This window comes from Ambystoma mexicanum, chromosome 6p, assembly GCF_040938575.1.
Source record: "Ambystoma mexicanum isolate Mex_15411 chromosome 6p, UKY_AmexF1_1, whole genome shotgun sequence".
Classification (NCBI taxonomy): Eukaryota; Metazoa; Chordata; class Amphibia; order Caudata; family Ambystomatidae; genus Ambystoma; species Ambystoma mexicanum.
The window spans coordinates 566,284,200-566,306,294 of NC_090935.1; positions in this window are offsets into that span (position 1 = coordinate 566,284,200).

Below are 22,095 nucleotides of genomic sequence, written 5' to 3' on the forward strand. Positions count from 1 at the left end.
GTCCCTGAGAATGCCCACAAGGGGCGCATGGAGGATGCCGCGGAGACCTTACTCAAAAATCTGCTGGGGAACCCGGCTCTGTCACCATACTTCACCGTCGAGCGTGCTCACCGAGCTCTGGCACCAAGGCCCAAGCCGGGCAACATCCCAAGGCCCATTATAGCCAGGATTCTCAACTATCGGGACAGAGACCTCATCATCCGCCTGTCACGTGAGAAGTGAGACCTGCGCCTTGAATCACACACTATTAGGATTTTTCCAGACTTTTCAATAGTGGTGCAGCAGGAGAGGCGCCAGTTCATCGGAGTCAAGAAGCTGCTCAGAGAATGTTCCAAACGCAATGTTCCGTACGCTATCCTATTCCCAGCATGTCTCAAAATTATACACAATGGCAAATTATACTTCTTCACTGTCCCGGAAGAAGCGGCGAAATTAACTGAGACACATCTACCACTTCCTAACTCAGCAGAGGACCTCGCCAACGACGGTTAATCCAGTGAGTAACTACCCGGAAAAAACGTACCTATCTACTAACATGTCCATGGCAACAATGTACTGCAAATCCAGTGAAACAGGCTCCCCCAGCACCCGATCGGGCTGAGACCTGACCCGGGTGCGGTCGACACTGATCTCCTTGCCCCATGGGGCGTCGAACTGGCCATAAACCCTAGCACCTCTTCAGTCTTGTCTCGCCAGCAACGGCCAGCCAGCTATGGGAACCTGTCTTAGGATTCGTCCACCGCAGAACCTCCCTCTGACGGCCCTCGCTGTCCTACATGTTATTCTAAGAGCCGCCCACACGGCAACAGCACACCTTACTGCAATTGCAACATTCATGTTTTACTGGTTGTCACTGTTTTTTGGCCTCTGTTGGGCTCCAAATAGGGCCTATCCCTGTTGGATTTTGCCTACCGACCTCTACTTCTTGGAGAGAGTCGGTCTAATTGGTGATACCTGCATTGGGGGGTGGGAGATCTACACTGCAAGTTGGGGGTGGGCAGTGAGGGCGGGGGGTGGTATTGTTGGGGTCTGGAGAAATGTCATAGTAAAAGGCAGAGGCGGATGGCAGACCGCGTCACACTGGAGCATCCGCATCCGAGATGGCTCAGTTTCACATCTGAACTACGACAATAGTGGTGAGATGTGCATTAGACTTCTGAGATGCCTATGACTGCGATGTTTAGGAGCACTTGGGGATTGAGTAACTGTGCCAGGGCTCCAGAGGTTGCGGCACACATTAGTAGTTATGGGCGCAAGTATCACCTATACAAGAAATGCATTCCATGGGCTCTTTGTCTAAGTGTATGTCATTTAGAACTTCAGAATGCCGGTAACGATAATGTCCTGGAATGTGCGGGGCCTAAGCAATTATACCAAGGGCCGCAAGATTATGGCATATGCCAGCAGGCACTGCTGCAAAATACTGCTCCTGCAGGAGACACACTCCACGGGCCCACTGGCTAGGAGTATAGCGCCGACCTGGGGGCCTCACCGATATTTTACCTCATATTCCACACGTGCCAGGGGGCTGTTGACGTTGATCCATAAGTCACTTAAATTTGTCATGCACAAGAGTTACATAGACCCTGAGGGAAGATACACTGTGTTGCATTGCGCCATTGCCAACAGGGACTATTTGCTAGTGAATACCTATGGCCCTAATGTTGATTCTCCCGAATTTATTGACCAAGTGGTATCCATATTACTAGGGTACATGGGAGTGCCGATCATCTGGAGCGGGGATATGAACTTCATTCTTGATGCCATGATGGATAGAACTGGTACAGCCTCCAGGCCCCTGCCAGTTGCAGCACGTAGACTCCTGACCACTGCGCGACATTTGACATTCATGATGCATGGAGGACATTACATCCGCAAACGCGGGAATTTACTTACTACTCATCAGTGCATGATAGTTCCTCCAGGATCGATCTGTTCCTATTATCTGGCCCTATGCTGCGCAGGGTTGTGGAGTCACGTATACTTGCACGCACACTGTCTGACCACTCACCGATTTCGATATCCCTGGAACTGGGAATACCGGCTCCCACCATCAACACATGGCGCTTCAAATCAGCCGCCCTGCAGGACATTGTCTTCAGGGCAGACATCCTTGCTGATATTCAGTCCTACTTTGAGCACAACTTGCCACAGGCCACCACCCTGGGGGTCCGCTGGGAGGCCTTCAAAGCCTTCATTAGGGGGGCATCCATCTCTAGGGAATCGGGAGTCCTCAAAACCATTAGAGCCACCCTGTCCCGCAATGAAACCAAACTACGGGACCTGGAGCGAGCCCATCCGGCCTCTGTCGACCATGGTGTCCTCTCCCAGATTAGTGAGGAGCTCAAGATCTTCAATGAGCAGGCCAATAGGGAAGTACAGTACTTCAGCCGGCCACAGGCTGCATGGAAATACGGCGAGGGAGACAGACCCGGCAAAACGCTGGCCGCTTTGGCGAGGGCGGAGTGGGGCCAATCCCAAATTACCTGTGTTAAGGACAGTCAGGGGATGATGCAGTGGTCCAATCAGCATATCCTCGAGGTATTCACGGGCTTCTACTCTGAACTATACTCTCAGCCCCCCGAACATAGTGACTCCCAGATGTGGGAGCTTCTAGAACAGATCCCCACCACTATCGTCTCCCCAGCGACGAGAGACCAATTAGACTCCCCCGTTACATTAGATGAAATAGTGGAGGCTATCTCCAGTCTCCCAAAAGGAAAGGCGCCGGGCCCCGACGGGCTAACAGCGGAATTCTATCAGGAGCATGTGGCTATACTGGCCCCTGAGTTGCTCGGGGTGTGGAATGAGTCCCTCCGGTTGGGATACCTTCCCCCGTCATTACGTGAGGCCGTTATTACGGTCCTGCTCAAGCCTGGTAAGCCTAGCGATGACTGTGGGTCATACCTGCCCCTTTCACTCATGAACTTCGATACAAAAATCTTTGCCAAGGTGATCGCTAACCGCTTCCTACCTGTTATGCCATACATGGTGCATGACGACCAGTCAGGCTTCGTGCCCGGAAGATCCACGTCACATAATATCAGGAGGCTTCTTAACGTTATGGCATGTACCAATAAAGATGTGAGTGCAGTCACGGTCACCCTAGATGCCCAGAAGGCCTTTGATATGGCGTCCTGGAAGTACATGAGGTTGGTCCTGGAGACCATGGGCATTGGGCCTAGGATGATTGCATACATTAGACTGCTATACACCTCCCCGGTTGCCAGGGTCCATGTCAATTCTCAAACGTCCGCCCTGTTCCCTCTCTTCAGAGGCACCCGCCAGGGATGCCCGTTCTCCCCGATTCTGTTCGCACTGGCCATTGAGCCTATGGCAGACTTTGTCAGGGAGCGCCACTCACGCCAAGGGATACGATTACAGGACACCCCCGAAATTATCTCACTCTACGCAGACGACGTGCTGCTGTTCGTCAGAGATCCAGACCTCCACCTTGACCCTATTCTGTGCAACATCACCCGTATTGGTACATACTCTGGCTTCACCATCCATTATACCAAATCCGAACTCTTCCCCCTCACGGGCTCCACGCTCCAACCAGCCACGGAGTACCCGCTCCGGTGGTCCCCTGATGGGATCAAATATCTGGGAATTCAGGTGTCTCTGACCAAAGAAGCCCTCTTAGCTAACAATTACCAGGCCGCGGCAGAACTGGCGGAGACCAAGATAGCGCGCTGGCGCTCTCTCCCATTTTCACTAGCGTGGAGATTGTCACTGGTTAAAATGATATTGCTCCCCAAATTATTGTACACATTCACAAATGTCCCCTTATGGCCCGGCAAGAAATATTTTGCAGACCTACACAAGCTGTGTGCATAGTTCCTGTGGTACTCTGGAGCAGTGTGCAAAAAATGGATTGCCATGACTCTTCCCTACGAGAAAGGTGGGTTCACTGCTCCTGACCTGATGCGGCACTGGATCGCAGCGCATGCACAGTTTGCCACCTACTGGTACCCTGGGCCTCCCCCTCGCCCGCATGTCAAGCTAGAAACCCTCTCTGCCGGTGGCACCAATATAATGACCTTAATTTTACACCGCCAATACGAGCCAGATTCACCCATAGACCCAGTCCGAACCACCTTATTGGCCTGGGGGTGGATATTTGCTGCAGGCAGTGAGGAACGCCCATACTACAAGTGGCTCCCCACCTGGCAGTTCCTTGGGTTGGAACCCACATATGACATAGCCCTGGCACAACACTGGTGGAACCTGGGGTACCTAGCCCTAACTGACTTTTACCCGAATGGGCTATTCATAACACCACAGACTTGGAAGCCGAGCCACTCGGGATCACCGATGGAACTGCTGCAATACTACAGACTCCGCGCTGCATTTCGCGACGCTTGGCCTGAGTTTCCCAACGAACCCCCCGACTCCCCCGAGATTACCTACATTGCCAACTCTGGTGGGGTCCGCGGGGTAGTATCATTATTACACAAACTCCTTCTCACAACTGCCACACTGCAGCTCTCTAGGGCACGGGACGATTGGGCTTCCGAACTGGAGGTAGAACTCACGAACCAACTATGGAGGAAAATGTGCTCTCACACTAACAGGGTCTCCATGAATTTCCGATACCGCACTATACAGTATAAACTACTGAATAGGCTATACTACACCCCGTGCAGGCTATCCAGGTTCGCCCACTCCGACCAACGGCTCTGCCCCCGCTGTGGGGGGGACGATGCGGGCCATCTCCACATGTTCTGGGACTGCCCGCGGCTAGCCCCATTCTGGGATGAGTTCCTGAAAACTTTGTCAGAAATCTGTGATAATGTAATCTAGGCTGAACTGCTGGGTGTACTGTTTGGGGCGTGGGGTGATGAGGGGGCCAGAGGAGCAGCTAAACTCTTAAATGTGTGCTGTATAATTGCCAAAAAGTGTGTTTTGCAGAACTGGAAGTGCTCCGCCTCTCCTACTTTCCGGAAATGGCTGAACTTAGTGACTTGGTCTCAGAACTGTGAGGAGGAATACATCAGTACCCTCCCGGCCCGATCCCGGCCTAAAAACATTTGGACTGCCTTTAACAGTTATCTTAATAGCCTTGACGATCGCTCCTCTGTGAACGACTCACCGTAATTGTTTCTGTCATGTGCTTGGATACCAGATGCTCTGTAGTGCTGCATTCTCCATGTGCCCACTTTTCACTGTTCGTACGTGCTACTATATGGTGTGGATTTCTCAGATTGTCATTTCATAATTGCTCTGCTATGTGTGTGTGTCATTTGCCTCTGCCAACAAAAATAAAAGTTTTTAAAAAAAACAATCAGGCTTCTCTTTCTCACAGCTGCTGTCCTACGCAAAGCCCACAATACTGGACACAGTTCAAAGGTTTATACCTGCCTCCTCTCCCGAGACCTTCTGGTATCTGCAGTTCTTAGTTAGCATCACAAGGCTAATTATTCCTTAGGTTATCTTTATACTTCATTTCCCCTTTTTGTCAAAGACTTTCGACTGTATGAGGGGGGATTGTACCCTTGACTTTACCCTTGTATGACCACTTTGACTATTTGCCTCCTCTCTCGGTTACACTCGCAAGTGCTTCAGATTTCTTTCCTCTGGCTTCTCTCACATGCACAATCTCAGCATTCTTCATTCTTGCTACAATGTGCTTTCGCTCGCGGTTTCTCGACAAACCCAATGAGCACTTCAAACGTTAATGTCCTTTTCACTTATCAACCCAAGCCGGTCTCCCATTTCCCTCACTGCCAGCAGCTGATACAGTTCATCAAGACCTTCCATCTAGTCAAGGTTTTCAGCCCAGCGCGGCTCGCCTCCTTTCATGCATTCACACTGTACACGAAGGAGGTAGCGCCTTGACCTTCTGCAGTACTAGGGAATTGCACCTTTGGGATTCTGCAGGAACCTTAACCCCACAGCTGGTAGGACCACAGCCTTTCATTCATCAGGATCAAATGCCTGACTCTGCCTGACCATGATACTGAGACATATCAACCAGACCTGCTGTGTGTAGGTCTGTCTTCCCTTCCAGGATTTGGTCCATGTAGCAGAGTGTCTGTAGGAAAGGGGGGGGGGTGAAGTTCTTCTATACAGAATGGATTGAGGGTGTTTTACTGGAAAATGGGAACAGTGATACTGTGACCCTCCTCCTGGCGCACCACTCCCACTCTCCATGGACCCCTCATCCAGATGATCCTGCCGCACTGTTCCAACCCCGGGGTCTGGATCCAATAGCGATGGCCGTGCCCTGGCCACCTGGATGACAGTTCCAAAGGGACTGGTCAGTGAGACACCCTTTGGTTTCTCACAGTAAGTTGTGCAAGTCACCCCTTGCATTTTCTGCACAACTTAAAGTAACAAGTCATGTGGGTATGCCTAAATTCCATAGCATATAACATACATCAGTGTGACATCTGAACCAGTATTCATTAGTACCACACATGTTTGCCAAGAGATTTGCGATACTTGACTGCAAAACTTCATCTTTGCCTTTTATGTTTTAAAGGAGTTGGGTAGTGTACATGTTTAAACATGTTTAGCCTGTTTTTAATGTGTGTGCAACTCCATTACATAGAGTTGCTAGTTCACTTCTGAACAGGAGGTGAAAAATGTATTCTACATTTTGTCTGAATCTGCAGTCTTCAGAATACATTCGTAAAGAGCGATAGTCTGATGCGGTAATTTGTGTGCATCTTCAATCATATCTTCCTCCTTTTCCTGCAGGAAAGAGTAGAGGAAAAGAATGTGCTTCTACCCTTTTATGGCAAATATACTACTTTGCCACAAATGCCTTTTAGTAACTCAGATGGAGTCAATTTGTCAGTTTTCAGTTGAAGGTGTATTATAGCTTGAAATGGGTGTGCTGTTTGGATTATAATACTCTCATACAAGTTTAGTTGTTGGAGAGCCTTTGGAGGTGGGGCTATTTCTAAGTTATTAGTGATAGCAGGTGATAGCATTTGGTTACTGTGAAGCTTTGTTTTGCAGTGTGTGCAAACTATTGAGGGGCTAGGTATTTAGTATTTATTTTCTGTTGTTAGATATTAAGCTAATTTGAACCATTGGGATTCCTCATTGTCCTCTATTATTTTGTAGGCCATATCTACTATTATTGTGCTCTTTCTATAAAAGGTTTTGTGACAACAGACACATCATTGGTCTGGTATTTCAGCAGATGTGTTTTGAAAGTTTGCTATTTCTTTTTAGTATGTGTTTGTCAGGAGGTTGTTGTTTGTGAGGTTTTTGCTAATGTTTTCTGAAGTTATTGCATTTTCTAAGCCACCTTCAGTTTCAAATATTTACTTTGGATGTGCTCTATTTCTCAAAGGAGTTATTTGGCTGTTCCATGTAGGAGAATTCTATTTAGATTTTGGGGTTCTAGAGTAGGACATTTTGCATAGTACAGTCTATGCACAAGAATTTGTATAGCGGAATGGAATAGCGCTAACATTTTGATGTGGTGGAAGGTGCTTTTGGAAGCAGTTTCTGCAATGCAGGCTAATGAATATCCTCACAGTACAGTGTGACTGTGCACTGGGCAGGAGTCTATGGATTGTAAGGTTTTCATTCTACTTTTGTCTTTTGGTTGGTGATTGAGGAATTGTCAAAAAGATTTGAAAGATTGTTAGCATGCGTTCCATATTGAGCTGCATGTCTATTTGTAGACTGGACCGTTTGTTTGGGCGAAAGGAACATTTGGTTGAAAGTTAGTTGGGGACATTGTTCAATAAGGGTTTATTATTTTGCCATAATGGTGTCTCCTACCATTTCCTGCCGTCTGCCATTACTGTCTATAGCAATTGTTTTTTTTTTTTCTTGTTTACAAGCCTCTTCATTGAAATATGGTGGTTGTGTGCTGCTTGTGTGAATACATTCACCTACACATAAGTTTGAAAAGGTATTTATATTGACATTGTGCATGTTTACAAGTACTTTTTGTAATTTAATGATTAATTTAGTTAGTAGTTTCATTCTGTTCAAAATCAATCTAAGCAACTTTCTCTTTAGTAGAAATGTGCTGTCAATTAGAGCTTCAATGATTATCTTCTGCAGTAGTTTTTAAGGGTAGAATGTGAAGAGCTCTAAAATGGAATATTTTTTGTAAAATGATTATTTGGAATGCTTTATTGTGGCTACGTTAACATTGGTAGATATAGTGTTAGGTTCATTAGTAGGTCTGCTTTTGTTTGTACATCTTGTTTTACTTTTAGGTTTTGCAAGAGGAGCCTTACTTTTTTAGTGGTAGCTAGTTTAGTTTTGTTGAGTGAGGTTACTAGCTGTTTTGTTTTATTGTTTTCTATACATTGTTTTAGAGGTGAATGGCTATATGGCTTGCTTTTATTCTTATCTGCTCTATATTTTATTTGTTTTCTACAGAGTTGATTTTTAGTAGGCATACTCTTTCTGTCTGTTGGAAACAAGAAAGTGTGGGTTTGAAAGTTGTGGAATGTATATGCATGTATTGTGCATGGGTACGTGGGTGCAATTGTAGAGAACAAAAGAGTGCTCTGTGATTGTGTAGTGGGATGATAGGTGTGGTTGGGAAGGTTGTAAGAGTAAGAGTCTGTACTGGTGTGATGGGCTTGGGTTAGTGAGTAAGGGCGTGGTGGTCTGATTTAATATGTAGGGACATTATGAGGTTTTGAAGAAAACAGTGGTTGTCATAATGTTGTAATTTAGTGAATAGGTGTGAGGTTTGTGTGGGTGTAATGGAAAATGTGTGAGGAAGTGTGTGTATGTGGTAATGTTTGATAGTGATTTGGAATGCAATGAGTGTTATACTTGTTGGGTTGTAATTAGGACCTCATGTGGATAGGGGTATGGAATAGTAAAGAAGTAAAATTGTAGTATAGATGTTGATGAGAGATGAATGTGTTGTTAGCCAGTAAGAAAGGGATGGTGTATTGATTAAAGAGTAATGTTTACATGGGAATAGAAAGAGTGTGAATGTTGCTATAAAATGAGTAATAGTGAAATAAATGTTGTTGATGCAAAAAGAATACTATAGGCTAATATATAGTGAACGTACATTGTTATTAGAGAGATATACATGCTATATTAATGTGCTTACTTTGTAGGATGTGAAGAGCGTTCTTTTTTCGGTAGTTCTCTTCACAAATCTTTTTTCCTGTAATTGTAAAAGAAAGTTAGTCGGTATATATGGTAATGCTGAAGTACTTTTAGTAAGAGAGGTTGCTATTTATGTAAATGAGAGAAGTTGTTGGGAAACTGAGTTACTAAAGTTGTGTTTTGGGTGGTGTAGTAAAGTATGTTAACTATGTTAGAACAATTGGAGTATGAGTAGTTCTCTTTGGGACATTACAACGAACCGGGCAAAAATGGGTGTAAAAACAACGTATATCAAGGTTATTTTTGTGCTGGTGATTTTAACAAAAGAAGTGCTGTGTTTTGGTGCAATGGATTTGTAATGTGTTGCAGTGTTTTTAAAGAATAGGGAAACTAGGGCCTAGTGGTAATGCAATGGCGGATGGTTGTTGCAGTTATGTTTTGTGTCTTATAGTAGAGTTTGAGAAAGAACGGTACTTTAAATGTAAGTTGAAGTGTTGTATATAGGTACTTTGGCAGAATACACATATGTGTTGAGCAGGTGGAGATTGGTGGAGGTGTAAGGGATGTAAAGAGAGAAGTTGGAAAGTGTGACATTTATATGGAATGAAAAATGGAAAAGGCTGAGCATTTAAAAACATTTCTTTTTGGAGCATTTTCATGAAAGTAAAAAAAAATGCATACGTGCATTTAGAGCAGCACTGTGTGTAATCTTTTTCTAAAAGAAAGGAAAACAGATGAAAATGATTTGTAGAACCTTTTTAAGGAGCACTTGATGTGTGGAAGTTAAATATGTTGTCAGTACATGCATATTTTCCAACATTATCCATTCCAGTCTGTAGTTGCTCATCAAGTATTGTTTTTTTCTTTGCATTCTGGGACTTGTAGTTCCAAGTTTCCCATTATAAAATGTGGGCTACATGTCCCAGAATGCTGAGAATTTACTAGGACTGGATAAACACCTACAGATTGGAACGGGTCATTGTAAACTGGGCATTCTTGGATTTGAACCCAGGTTTCCTTGTGTGCAGTGTGCAATTTTAAAGCAGGTTACATCTCCTCCCATTCCATCCCATCTTCAATTTTAAACTAAAGTAAAGAGGTGAGTACGCTATAGAATGTATAAGGAGAGCAGAGCCAGAGTCAAACCATGAATGTCTGGATTTGCTGTAAGAGCCAAACATGAGCCGGAATGGCCAAAGATCCATATTTAGCTACTTATTCCCCACCCCACAACACAAAACCTGTAACTGGCAACATTGCTGCCCACCCCCTCCACAGCATAAGAGCCTCACTTGGTATTTGCTCAGGATTACAAAATGTGCAAAGTGTGAAAGATGAGATTTGAAAACTGGTTTCCTGGTTCTACAATTCAGACATCAAAAGAGAGTTCATTCACTCCTTTTCCATCACTGGTTTTAGAACCAACAAAGTGCTGTCTGCAAAGTTAGTATTCAAGGGCTAAACAAACACATTATTCAATATATCTGACTTTCATGTTCTTCTATAAATCTGACTTTTGTGTGGGAGCGAGGGGCCAATGGGCCCTTCTCTACCATCACTTCTTAGTACAAAACTTGGACCAAGTGCCTCTAGTGGTGGTTACGCCCCTCTCCCTTATGTGATACTAACTTTTGGTTATATTCGCGTAGATGGGACCACCGAGCAGGACAGAGGGCATTCATTTTCTGTACCCCCTTTCGACTCCATCTTGGTAACTAGGCCTCACTGCGATAGTACAAATTGCATCTCTCCCTTTTGCTCGCTGCTGTAGCTCGGAGCACATGGTCCCCACCCTCGTCCCCACTCCAACTGGAAAACTCTGCGGCTCCATTCTCACGCTGAGGCCGGGGCTGCTTGCAACAAATAAAAAATGTAACACATCCCTTTTCCTCTGAGATCAATATCCTGCATGTGAACCAACATGAGCCAAGCACATAGCTCATCCATCTCCACAAAAGTGTCCTTGCCCTCTTACCCTCGCCAGTTGAAACTTATTGCCATTCTAACCCTGTGTCCTTGCAAGGCATACCTTTCATGTGCCAGACTGCCAACCTCGCTATGAAGCCCACCCAACAGACCCCCCAACTAACATTAGACCCTTGTGCAGTATATCGTGCCCAATACTAACAAGTGCCACATACCTGAGATTCTTGTGATACTAACCCTATAGTTCAATGACAGTATTATAGTTGTCAAGGCCCTTAAACCTGTGACCTGTGTAACCCAAATGTGTAGATGGTGTAAACCCTTGAGTGATTTGTATAACGACATGATACACTACTGAGATTCTTTTGATCAACTGTTATTTAGAGCATGAATTACTCAGAATGTATTTTCTTAGCTTAGATAGTGACCACCGTGTTTCACAGCGACCTGACCATCACCCATCCGAAGCACAAATGTCTGACGTCAATCCTCTCGCGAACCAAGCAACCAACCCGGAGGAAGAGATGATGCCCACACCTAAGTCACCACCACGGCTGATCAATCCTGGTCCAACGTAGCATCATATGTTAAAAATGTAGATGTACTATATAAATGTGTTGTTACCTTGATGTGGGCCGAGCGTTCTCAGAGATCTAGATAAACTTTCCTTAAACTCTCGCAGCCTGTGTTTTTGTGCCTGATTCCCTGCCCAGGGAGTGTCTGTTTTATTCATTTTTACATGTATTAGTCAGGGTGGGCAAAAATATTTGGTGACCCCCTGCGACGTGATCGGAGAGGTGCCTCGAGGCCGGCACCGAGTGGCGAGATCCGGGACGCCCCCCAGCTAAACCATTTTGCCTCCGCGGCCGACCAGCCTGTGCGCACTACGAAGAAGAGTCAAGGGTTCCCAGTTGACGAATACCCGACTGAAAAGCTGCTCGCCGAGGCGGGCCACGGCTTGGTTGGGGTGCGAGCCTGACTGTGTTCGGACTGCGAGCGGCGACCCTCGGGTCACCTGACTGAACACATGAGTGCCGGTTGCGAAGGTTACGAAGGAAAGGTAAGGGGGAAATAGGGGGGACAGGTGGTAACGGGTTGTAGGGAAGAGTAAGGCCTGTGTGAGTGATGATGAAGCTTTTCTGATCTATCCTTTATATGGCCATTAGGTTTTGGTAAGAAGTGAAGAGAAAAAGAGAAGTGGTATCCTAGCCGGAGCGGGGTAGAAGGCAGCGCCGCATAGCATTGTCTCGCCCAGTGCAGAATAAATAAGTGAAGTTACAGAGAAAATAGTAGGAGTCTCGTATATTGAGTAGACTCGGAGTAGTTATTTAGAACATTCTTTTTCTGGGTACGAAAAGATTCTTGGAAAAAGAGTAAGAGGGTGTAAGAGGTGGGGAGTGAATGAGAAGAGTAGGCGAAATGGGAAAGGGAGTGGGAAAAAAGAGCAACGGGGAGAAAACGCGCGCAGGTAGTGGATGTGCATGATAAGTGTCATATGTGCTTTTGTGTTCTGTCCATTTTTTGTCAAGGATATCCAAGTACTGTGATTAATTTGTGGTTAAAGTGGCAAAATATGCAACAATGAACTGTTGAATTTGAACATGCAATAACTAAAAGGTTAACGTTGAAAAGGGGGTTGTGATATATATATATATATCTTGATACATATAGGTGCATACAAATTACAAGTAATTGCCAAGACTCGTGGTATATTATCCAACTGGTGAGGAAGTGATTAAGAGGAAATGGAGGTCAAAAGGTAAGTACAGACAGAGGGAGGGAAGGAAACACATCGTCATGGGAGGAATAACACCACTAGGACATATTTGTCAGCACCTTCCGTTATACAGTGAGGAAATACAAAAATACCATGATCAATGGTTGACGGAGATAAAAGGGGAAAGTGTGACACCAATCTGGCCAGAGGGTGGGTCATTCGACAAAAGATTATAAGATCTAGTATCTACACACTTGTTAACAAGGTATAAGGGAAAACAATTGCAAAACAGAAGGGAAGTACTAGACATATGGCGAATGTTTGAAGAAGTTACGCCTGCAGCAGAGGTAAGTAAAGAGAAAGTGAATGAAACACAGAAAACACAGGAAGACGTAAGTGGAACGCCAAAGGGCGAGTGCACCACCACTACAGCTGAAGGCGGCACAACTAAAATATATCCTTTAATGTCCAGACCAGCAGTAGGATATAGTGAGCCCCTGTACATACCAGCATGTCCAACTCCTACACCTACAACAGGAGCAGTTGCCACAACACCACCCCCCTATGATAAAGGAGGGTTGTATGGCCCAACAAGCGCACCCCCCGTGAACCTAGCACATATCACTGGAGAATTAGACCACCAGCTAGCGCATGCACAGATGGAGATAACGCGGCTACGAGTGTTGTGCGACAGGAGCCAAATGCTCCCAGGGGGAGGAGAGATGCCACCATTATCCATAGTGGATCGAACACCAACATTGAACACAGCAGGGGAAGTGGCGCAAGCGATCTCAGAGCCAACACGGTCAGTATCATCACAAGGAACATGCATAACACAAGGACAAGAGAAAGAGTGGCGGTCAGAGGAGTTCCTGTTTCATCTAAATGACAAACCCGTGAGGATTATACGCCCACCCACCCCAGACAGTGAGAGAGGAGAAAGATGTGAAGGGAACAATGAGCAAGAATCAGAACTAGAAGAAGTGTGTTGTGACTTTGACGAATATGAAGAGGCAGCTGCCGAGACCGGGTCCCCATTGCCAAACCGCCGGTACCCAGACACACCATCGCCACCACAGCGAGGGGGAAATATGATGGTAAGTAAGACAAAGAAAGGTGCGGTAAGTAAGGTAGGGAAGAAACACAAGTTGCAAATGCCATTGATACATAAAGGAGCAGGTAGGCCACATTACAGTCCGTGGGCTCAAATGGACAAAAACAACTTGCTAAAGTTCCTCCCCCCACTGTCGGGAGGGGCTGGAAAATGGATACACACCTTTGAGAAAAACACAGCAGGAGTGCCGCTAGCGATAGGGGATGTGAAGAGCTTATTAGTGTCAGCAAATGGTGATCAAGCAGACGCAGTGTGGGAAAAGGCCGGATTTCCCGGAGTAACGATGAGTTGTGACCGCCACGATGGATCGGGATTCAATAATGTTCGAGCACAGGTATGGGATGCATTGAGGCGCACGTTTCCAGATATTCCAGATTTACATTTAGTGATGCAGTGCACAATGGAGGAGAACAAGGATCCTACGCAATTCATACTGCGGGTACAGGATTTATGGAGAAGCGAAACTGGCACGGTGTTGAACCAGTCCACCGCCTTGTTTTATTTTATCATCAAGAAGGGGCTCCCGAAGGAGGTGCAGAAGGCCTTGGACAAAATAGCTGGGATAGAAGCCAAGGGCTGGCCTGAAATACAGAGTATAATTGTGCACCACTGCAGGAGGATCAAAGAGAGGGAAAAAGAGATAGCACAAAAAAGGCTGGCAGACGAGGCGAAGCTAGTACAGAACAAATTAGTGAAGGTCGCCCCCGTCAGCGCCAGCGCAACCACAGACCAAGAAAATGAGGGGGACGAAGGAGCGGGGAACAGACCAGCAACAATAGCAGCACTGCGGGCCACAGGAGGACAAGGGCAGTGGAACGGAGAAGAGCAATACGGTGGGCAACAGTGGCAAGAAAAACCAGGAAGAGGAAGAGGTGGGTACCGTGGCCAGAGAAGGGGGTTTGCAGGTATGGGAAATAGGGGATTTGGCGGCCAAGGAATGAGAGGCGGACCACAAGGGTCATGCTGGAACTGTGGGAGATGGGGGCGCTACTCTAGAGATTGCAGAATGCGGCCTTCAGGGTATTTCCAGGGGCAACAGCCCATGGAGAACGAACAAGGTTGGGGGTCTCCAGACCCAGGTAGCCCCTACGGACTACCGATGGGAAGTGGGAGACAGCAAGACTACTGCTATAACGAACCTCAGGTACAGCAAGGACAGCAACCACCACCACAACCAATGGCAAGACAAAATGGCAAGACAAAATACCGTGGCGTGACTGGAGATAATGTCTTCTCCGTGCCAGGGCAAGAAAGACATTCAGATTAGGACAGCCCACAGGGAACACTTGTGTGTCCAGTCCTATCCACCACCCTATGTGCAGAAGAGGAACCACTAGTGGGGGCAGAGATAGGAAATAACCAGTTTATCTTTATGGTAGACTCTGGAGCAGAGAAATCATGTTTTATGGAAGGGCGGTTTCCGCTCTCAGGCAGGAATTTAGAGACGCATGGGTTCTCTGGGGCTATTTTAAAAGTTCCTTACACTAAAGATCTTGATATGACGGTGGGGGGAAAACCATGCGCGCACCCTTACTGTACCACGAAGACACGCCAATAAACCTGCTGGGTAGAGATTTTTTGAGCAAATTGAATATGATGATCTCTTTTACAGAACGAGGAATAGTGTGCTCAACACCAGGAGTATGCCCAGTACGAGCCATGTTGATGATCAGCACCGTGATGAATGAAGTTGTGGTGTGAGGGGCACCCATTGATATAAGCATGTTCATATATGATATCAAGGTGTTAGCACGAGTGGTGCCAGAGATAACGAGACAGGAATGGAGAACACCATCAGATTTCATATTCCGCCCAATTGCACACACAGACATTGTACCAGGCATGATAATGTCCATAGACATTGAGGCAGTTCAAGTATCCAGCAAACGTATTGTGGTCATAGGACTGGACGTGCAGGGGTGGGAGTGGAGGACTGTGTTATGCATAGACCCAAACATAATGCTACTAGCTATAACAGATGAATTGTTCACTGATGGTGAGGATGATGGAGAAATAATAATGGAAATAAGCATACCATGTGATATTATGGTCCAATACAGAGAGGTACATAACCCATTGCTGGCTAGCGTTAAAGCCCTACTGACTATATTTGAGGAAGACATGACAAAAGTAGCACCTGAAATTTGGACCACCGGGCCCCACGATGCAGGGCTGCTGCATGAGGTGACACCAATAAAATAAAACTCAAACCAGGTGCAATGCTGCCGAGAGTAAAACAATATCCCATATCAAAAGAAGCAGAGGAGGGAATTAGAGAGACCATAAATGCACTCCTGAAACAATAGTGCCATCAACCTCCCATTGTAACACAGCGATTTTCCTGATCAAAAAAGCAAAGGGAGGGGCGTGGAGGTTGATCCAAGATCTCCGCCCACTCAATGACATAATTCAAAAAGAGTTCCCATTAGTGCCTAGCCCGGCATCAATATTGTGCAGTGTGCCAAAAGAATCAACATGTTTTACTGTAATTGACTTGAAGAATGCTTTCTTCTCCATACCACTCGACCCAGGATCCCAATACCTGACAGCATTCACAATAGGGAACAACAGATATGAACACCGCCGAATCCCGCAAGGGTATTGTGAAAGCCCTAGCATTTTTAACAGGGTGTTACTGGAAGACATTGGAAACATAGATGTAGAAAGCACCATCATTCAATATGTAGACGATTTGCTCGTCTGTAGCCATACAGAAGAAAAGTGTCGAGAAGACTCGATAGCACTACTGAATGTGCTAGCTGCCAAAGGATACAAGGTAGACAAAGGGAAATTGCAATACTGCCTTGCCGAGGTTGTATACCTCGGACAGTTAATATCAAAAGATGGGAAACGAATACTCCCAGACCGAGCAGCTGCTATACGCAACATAATAATACCAAAAACTGTGAAAGACATGTAAAGATTTCTTGGCATTTGTAATTATTGCCGAGCATGGATCCTTGATTACGCTGCATATACACGCCCCCTACTACAAGCATTAAAAGAGGCACAGAAGAATAGGGCAACATTAAAATGGACGCATGAAATGATAATTCAGCACTCGAAATTATTAAAAGACCTCATCGCTGATGCCCCAGTCCTCGCGAACCCAGATTATGAGAGGGAATTTTTCTTGTTTTCACACTGCAATGGGACACTGATGGCAGCAGTACTGACACAGAAGACATCACTAGGTCGCAAACCATTGGCTTACTACAGTGGGACACTAGATCCAGTAATGCAAGGTCATTTCGCGTGTGAACAGGCCCTCGCAGCTGCGGCCTTCGCGATTGAAAAAAGCACCACCATTGTCATGGGATGTTTGGTAATGCTATATGCGGAGCATTCCCTGTTCGCCATCCTTGAGCGATCAAAATCAACACTAACGACCCAAAGAGCAACAGCATATGAAGTAGTAATTTCAAGCTCCAACTTACACATTGTGAGGTGCAAGACAGTGAACCCAGCAACATTTATTACAGAGACATGCACGACAGAGGACATACAAGAACACGAGTGTGCCACATATGAGGGGGAAGGTGACGACATTCCTAAAGCAAGTGAGAATGCCCTACAGGAGGGAGAAATATATTTCATAGATGGGTCAGCATCAATAGACCCTGAGACAGGGGAAAAACACGTTGGAATGGCGGTAGTGCGCATGGAAGAAGATGAATATGAGACAATTGTGCAAAGGCGCCTCCCATCCCATTATTCAGCACAGGCAGCAGAATTAATTGCCTTGATTGAAGCCCTGCGCACAGCCAGAGGCTGTGCGGTGACAATATACTCAGACTCAGCCTATGCAACTACCAGGGTGCACTCAGGGCTGTTACGGTGGCGTAGAAGAGGATTCAGGAGGGCAGACGGTTCTCCAGTACAGCATGCAACATTGTTGAATGAACTGATAGATGCATTAGCAGTACCATCGGTAGTGGCAGTGGTGAAATGCCAAGCCCATACCAATAACACAGACGCAATCTCATTGGGAAATGCGGCAGCCGACGCAGCTGCGAAGGAGGCCTCGTATTTCAATGTGTCACCAACACTTGAGTGCATCACAAAAGCAACCACCACAGACCCGCGAGAGGAAGCATACAATAATACCCCAATAGCACAGATAATAGAGTTACAAAGACGAGCGTCCCAAGAGGAGCAAGAACTGTGGAGCAAACGAGGATGTACACAATTAGCCACAGATCTCATTTGGAAACAAGAGGCGACAGGAAAGGTTGTAATGCCCATAGAGTTACTAGAAATAGTATTCCAACAGTTGCATTTCCCCGGCCATGTAGCGAAACAACACATTGCTGCAGACATTTAGGAACACTGGTTCGTCCCCAATTTACAAGAGCACCTGTCAAAATTCATTGTAGAATGTATAACATGCCAAACATATAATTCTGGAATGACATTAAGAACACTGCGTGGTACCTTGCCCCGACCAACAGGACCATTTAGAGAGCTCCACATAGACTATGCTGATATGGGAGAGCGGTGTAACGGAGCAAGATATTTGATTGTGGTGGTGTGCCCCTTTTCAAGGTGGGTGGAAGCAGGCCCATGTCCCCACCCAGACGCGAAATGTGCGGCCAAGTTCCTCGTGCGGGAGGTGTTTTCACGATGGGGGATATGCAATGTGATTAGATCAGATAACGGCACGCACTTTGTGAATGACCTCTTTAAGGAAGTGACATCACTTTTGGGGGTGAAGCACAAATGATGCTCAATTTATCACCCAATGGCGAATGGGGTGGTAGAAAAGATCAACGGATTATTGAAGAGTAAGTTGTCTAAGTTGTGTAACACATTGAAAAAGAACTGGGTTTATTGCTTGCCCCTAGCACTGTTCCAACTCAGGACGCAACTGTGTAAAGACCACCATTTGATTCCCCACGAAATAGTAACTGGGAGGAGAATACACACGCCAGTATCCCCGATTAGAAGAGCATTGGATGCACACAGGGCTGCCACAGTGCTGGGGGAAGAGTTCAAGGAATACCTAACCCAGTTATCACGCGCAGTACGCGGCATAGCGCGACAAATAGCACTGCCTTTTACTGAAAATGTGATGACTGATACTACTAAACCGGCCACAGATAGTTCAAGAGGGCCACTAATGCCAGGGGCACATGTGTATGTCCGCAGCTTTGTGAGAAGGTGGAATTCACCCAGGTTTCATGGCCCCTACGAGGTCATTTATAGTACACCCATTGCGATGAAGGTGAAGGGATTGAAGTATTGGGTGCACTTATCCAATGTGAGGAGGGCACACAGTAGTACAATCCCCCAGGAAGACCAAGGCAGCGCTACTGGGACAACAAATGAGGTTGAAGGAAAATAACAAAAGAGTCAGTAAAAGAACATGCAGAGATAAAAATGATGATATGTATTTTGTTCTGCACAGCTTACTTCCTCCTTCTTTCTTTTCTGTCTCTTCCCCCCTCTCCTCTTCAATTGGCCAGCATATTATCTATATACCTCACATATCTCTCCCCCTTTATCTCCCACCTTCATTTTTTGATGGTTGTCTCTACAGCAAAAGTACATGAACAATAGAGTAACAGAACAAGCCTAACTGAAAATAATGATTAAACGTGAAGTTGAACAAGAATGTAAATATCTGTATATATTGTGATGGCTTAACAAATTTATATCGCCCCTCCAGGTGAACAATGGCCCAACGATCCACGATCGGAGAGAGCGAATTAATGTTAGATAGCGATAGGGTTGCCATTAGGGCTAAAAGGTTCAGTGATGTTGAATGCGTTTTGAAATGTGCTGCAATTTTTATGTCAGTAATGTTGTTTTTTGCAGTTTGGTACTATAACCTTTTATCTCTTGTTGATGACATGCAAAGGGGGGGAGCGGGGCTAACATGATAAGAGAAGGATCGCAAATGATATGGACTGGAGTGAAGACTATATGGCAGGAGTCACATGAAATTAATGTTAACAAAACAGATGGAATGCAACCCTCAGAATACATCACTGTGGGACCAACAAATGTGTCAGTTTTACATTTCAATATAAATATGAGTAATGCTTATGGATATAACGAATATGATGGAGATTATTATTGGACAAATGATTTAATTAACACTAGGATTAATGCACAGACAACCATACACCCTACCCCACACAATATTGCTGCTACTGATGATGATACATATGCCATATTGAATAGTAATGATACAACATGGGCTGGGATGTTTCCAATACATTACAAAAGGGTGAAAAACAATGATCAGGAAGGGAGGAGGAGGAGAAAAAGGGGGGCGGGAGGGAAAAGATATGACATCTTTCACGACCGGGGGTTAGATGAAGTAGAAGATCCCGCCACCCTGATCAATCAAATAAATGGTATTCTGACATGAGTGCCACGGCAAAGCAACCAACAAACGAGAGCTGCTACGTCTGTTCACTCATCCCACACGCATCAGGAACACCGAAAATGTTAGTACCACAGGAAGTGCCCTTGTCGGTGGCCCAATGTTTAATTCATCTGGTTTTATGCAGAATAAAGAGCACATTCCAGGCGCATACTGTCACATTGGAAAAGCTGGAGAATGAGAAAACATGCACAAGCCGGCGCAAAGGAGTAATTTGCCTCGAGGAACCATTTCTTGTCATCAAGGGCACACGATTTGCAGAAAATAAATGGCACGAAGAAACAATACAATGCAAAGCCGAAGCGCTTCAAGGCCTGCCAAATGACACTTTCCAATGGATAAAAGGGGCATGTGACCCCATCTGGTCGCAACATGTCGCAAAGCTAACATGGGTCACAGCATTAGAAAAACCTATCAAAATACAAAAAGAAGTGCCACATGAACTGTGTTTCCGTGGGGAAAGGAAAGTGAACATGGGGGAAGCAAGGAGATGTAACAAAACGGTGATAATTCCCGACATGAAGAAAGGCACAGCTGCACTAATGGTCATGAATTGGGTTTGCGGCAAACAAGCTTACCTGCACCTCCCCGCATCGTGGAAAGGAACTTGTGCTTTAGCGACACTCCACACAGCCCTGATGGTAATACCAGAGAGCCACATCCAAGGGGCAGCAGAGCAATCGGCTGGCATATCGGCAGCAGAGCAATCGGCTGGCATATCGGCAGCAGGGCAATCGGCTGAACCATCGGCAGCGCCCCAACTAATGAGAACAGAAGCACCTGCATATGAACTATTGTCAGAATATGAACTAAAGAAAAGATTGACACAAAGTAAAAGATCCTCCAATTACATCTCATCCGAATCATCGAAACTCCTTGCTGGGATCCTGCAGAAATACGAGCTCTTTTCATCAGCAGAGACATTCTTTGCCTCACTTCTCACCCCTGGAATACAAGCACGAGCAAACGCCAAATGGTTGCAGATCGTGCACTGGGAGCTCATTCAATTGGCTAACGACACTGAAGAGGGGTTTAACGTGATAAAGATAGAGCTCCGCGCGCTGCACCTAATGGCAATGCAGAACAGATATGTCCTAGATCTCCTCACGGCGATGGACGGTAGTGTTTGCCAAAAAATTGGGGGGGCGTGTTGCACATTCGTGCCAACTGAAGACGCTGATAACGGGACACTCTGCCATGTGATAAACGCAGTGCACAACTTAGGGGAGAGAATGAGAGCGGAAGGAGGAGCAGAAGAAAGTACATGGTTCGACAATTTGTTCAGCTGGATACCATCATGGGTAATTGTGGCAATGAAAATACTGATCCCCATCATCGTTTTTGTGCTCCTGTTCTTTTGTGTGTGCCAACTGGGACTACGGTGTTGTGAGAAAAGCATGCCAACGTCGGCTATGATGATGGTGACAATGGGCCGACCGACAACGGTAGCTACCATGATAGATGCACAAATGCAAACAGGGGAATACACCACACCACAATACAGAATGACAGCAATTTACAGGCAATATGGGGATATAGTGGATAATTTGCATTACACAACAATGAAGGAACCAAGAGAGTTGCAATGGTACCAAGAAGTATGGGTAGATCTAGATGGGGATGGAGGTATTTACTTAATGTGTACCCCAGATGAATATGCCAGAAGAGGAAACAGCCTTAGAAGCGTTTGCGGAGCTTGGATGCCCATAAAAGGTATCCCCGCGTGGGACGAGGCGGTGGCAGAGGTTGAGTACTACCGAAGGGAGAATGAAAAGAATAAAAAATAGAAGTATGTGTTACTTTATTTGTAACGAAAGGGGGGAATGTGTGGGAGCGAGGGGCCAATCGGCCCCTCTCTACCATCACTTCTTAGTACAAAACTTGGACCAAGTGCCT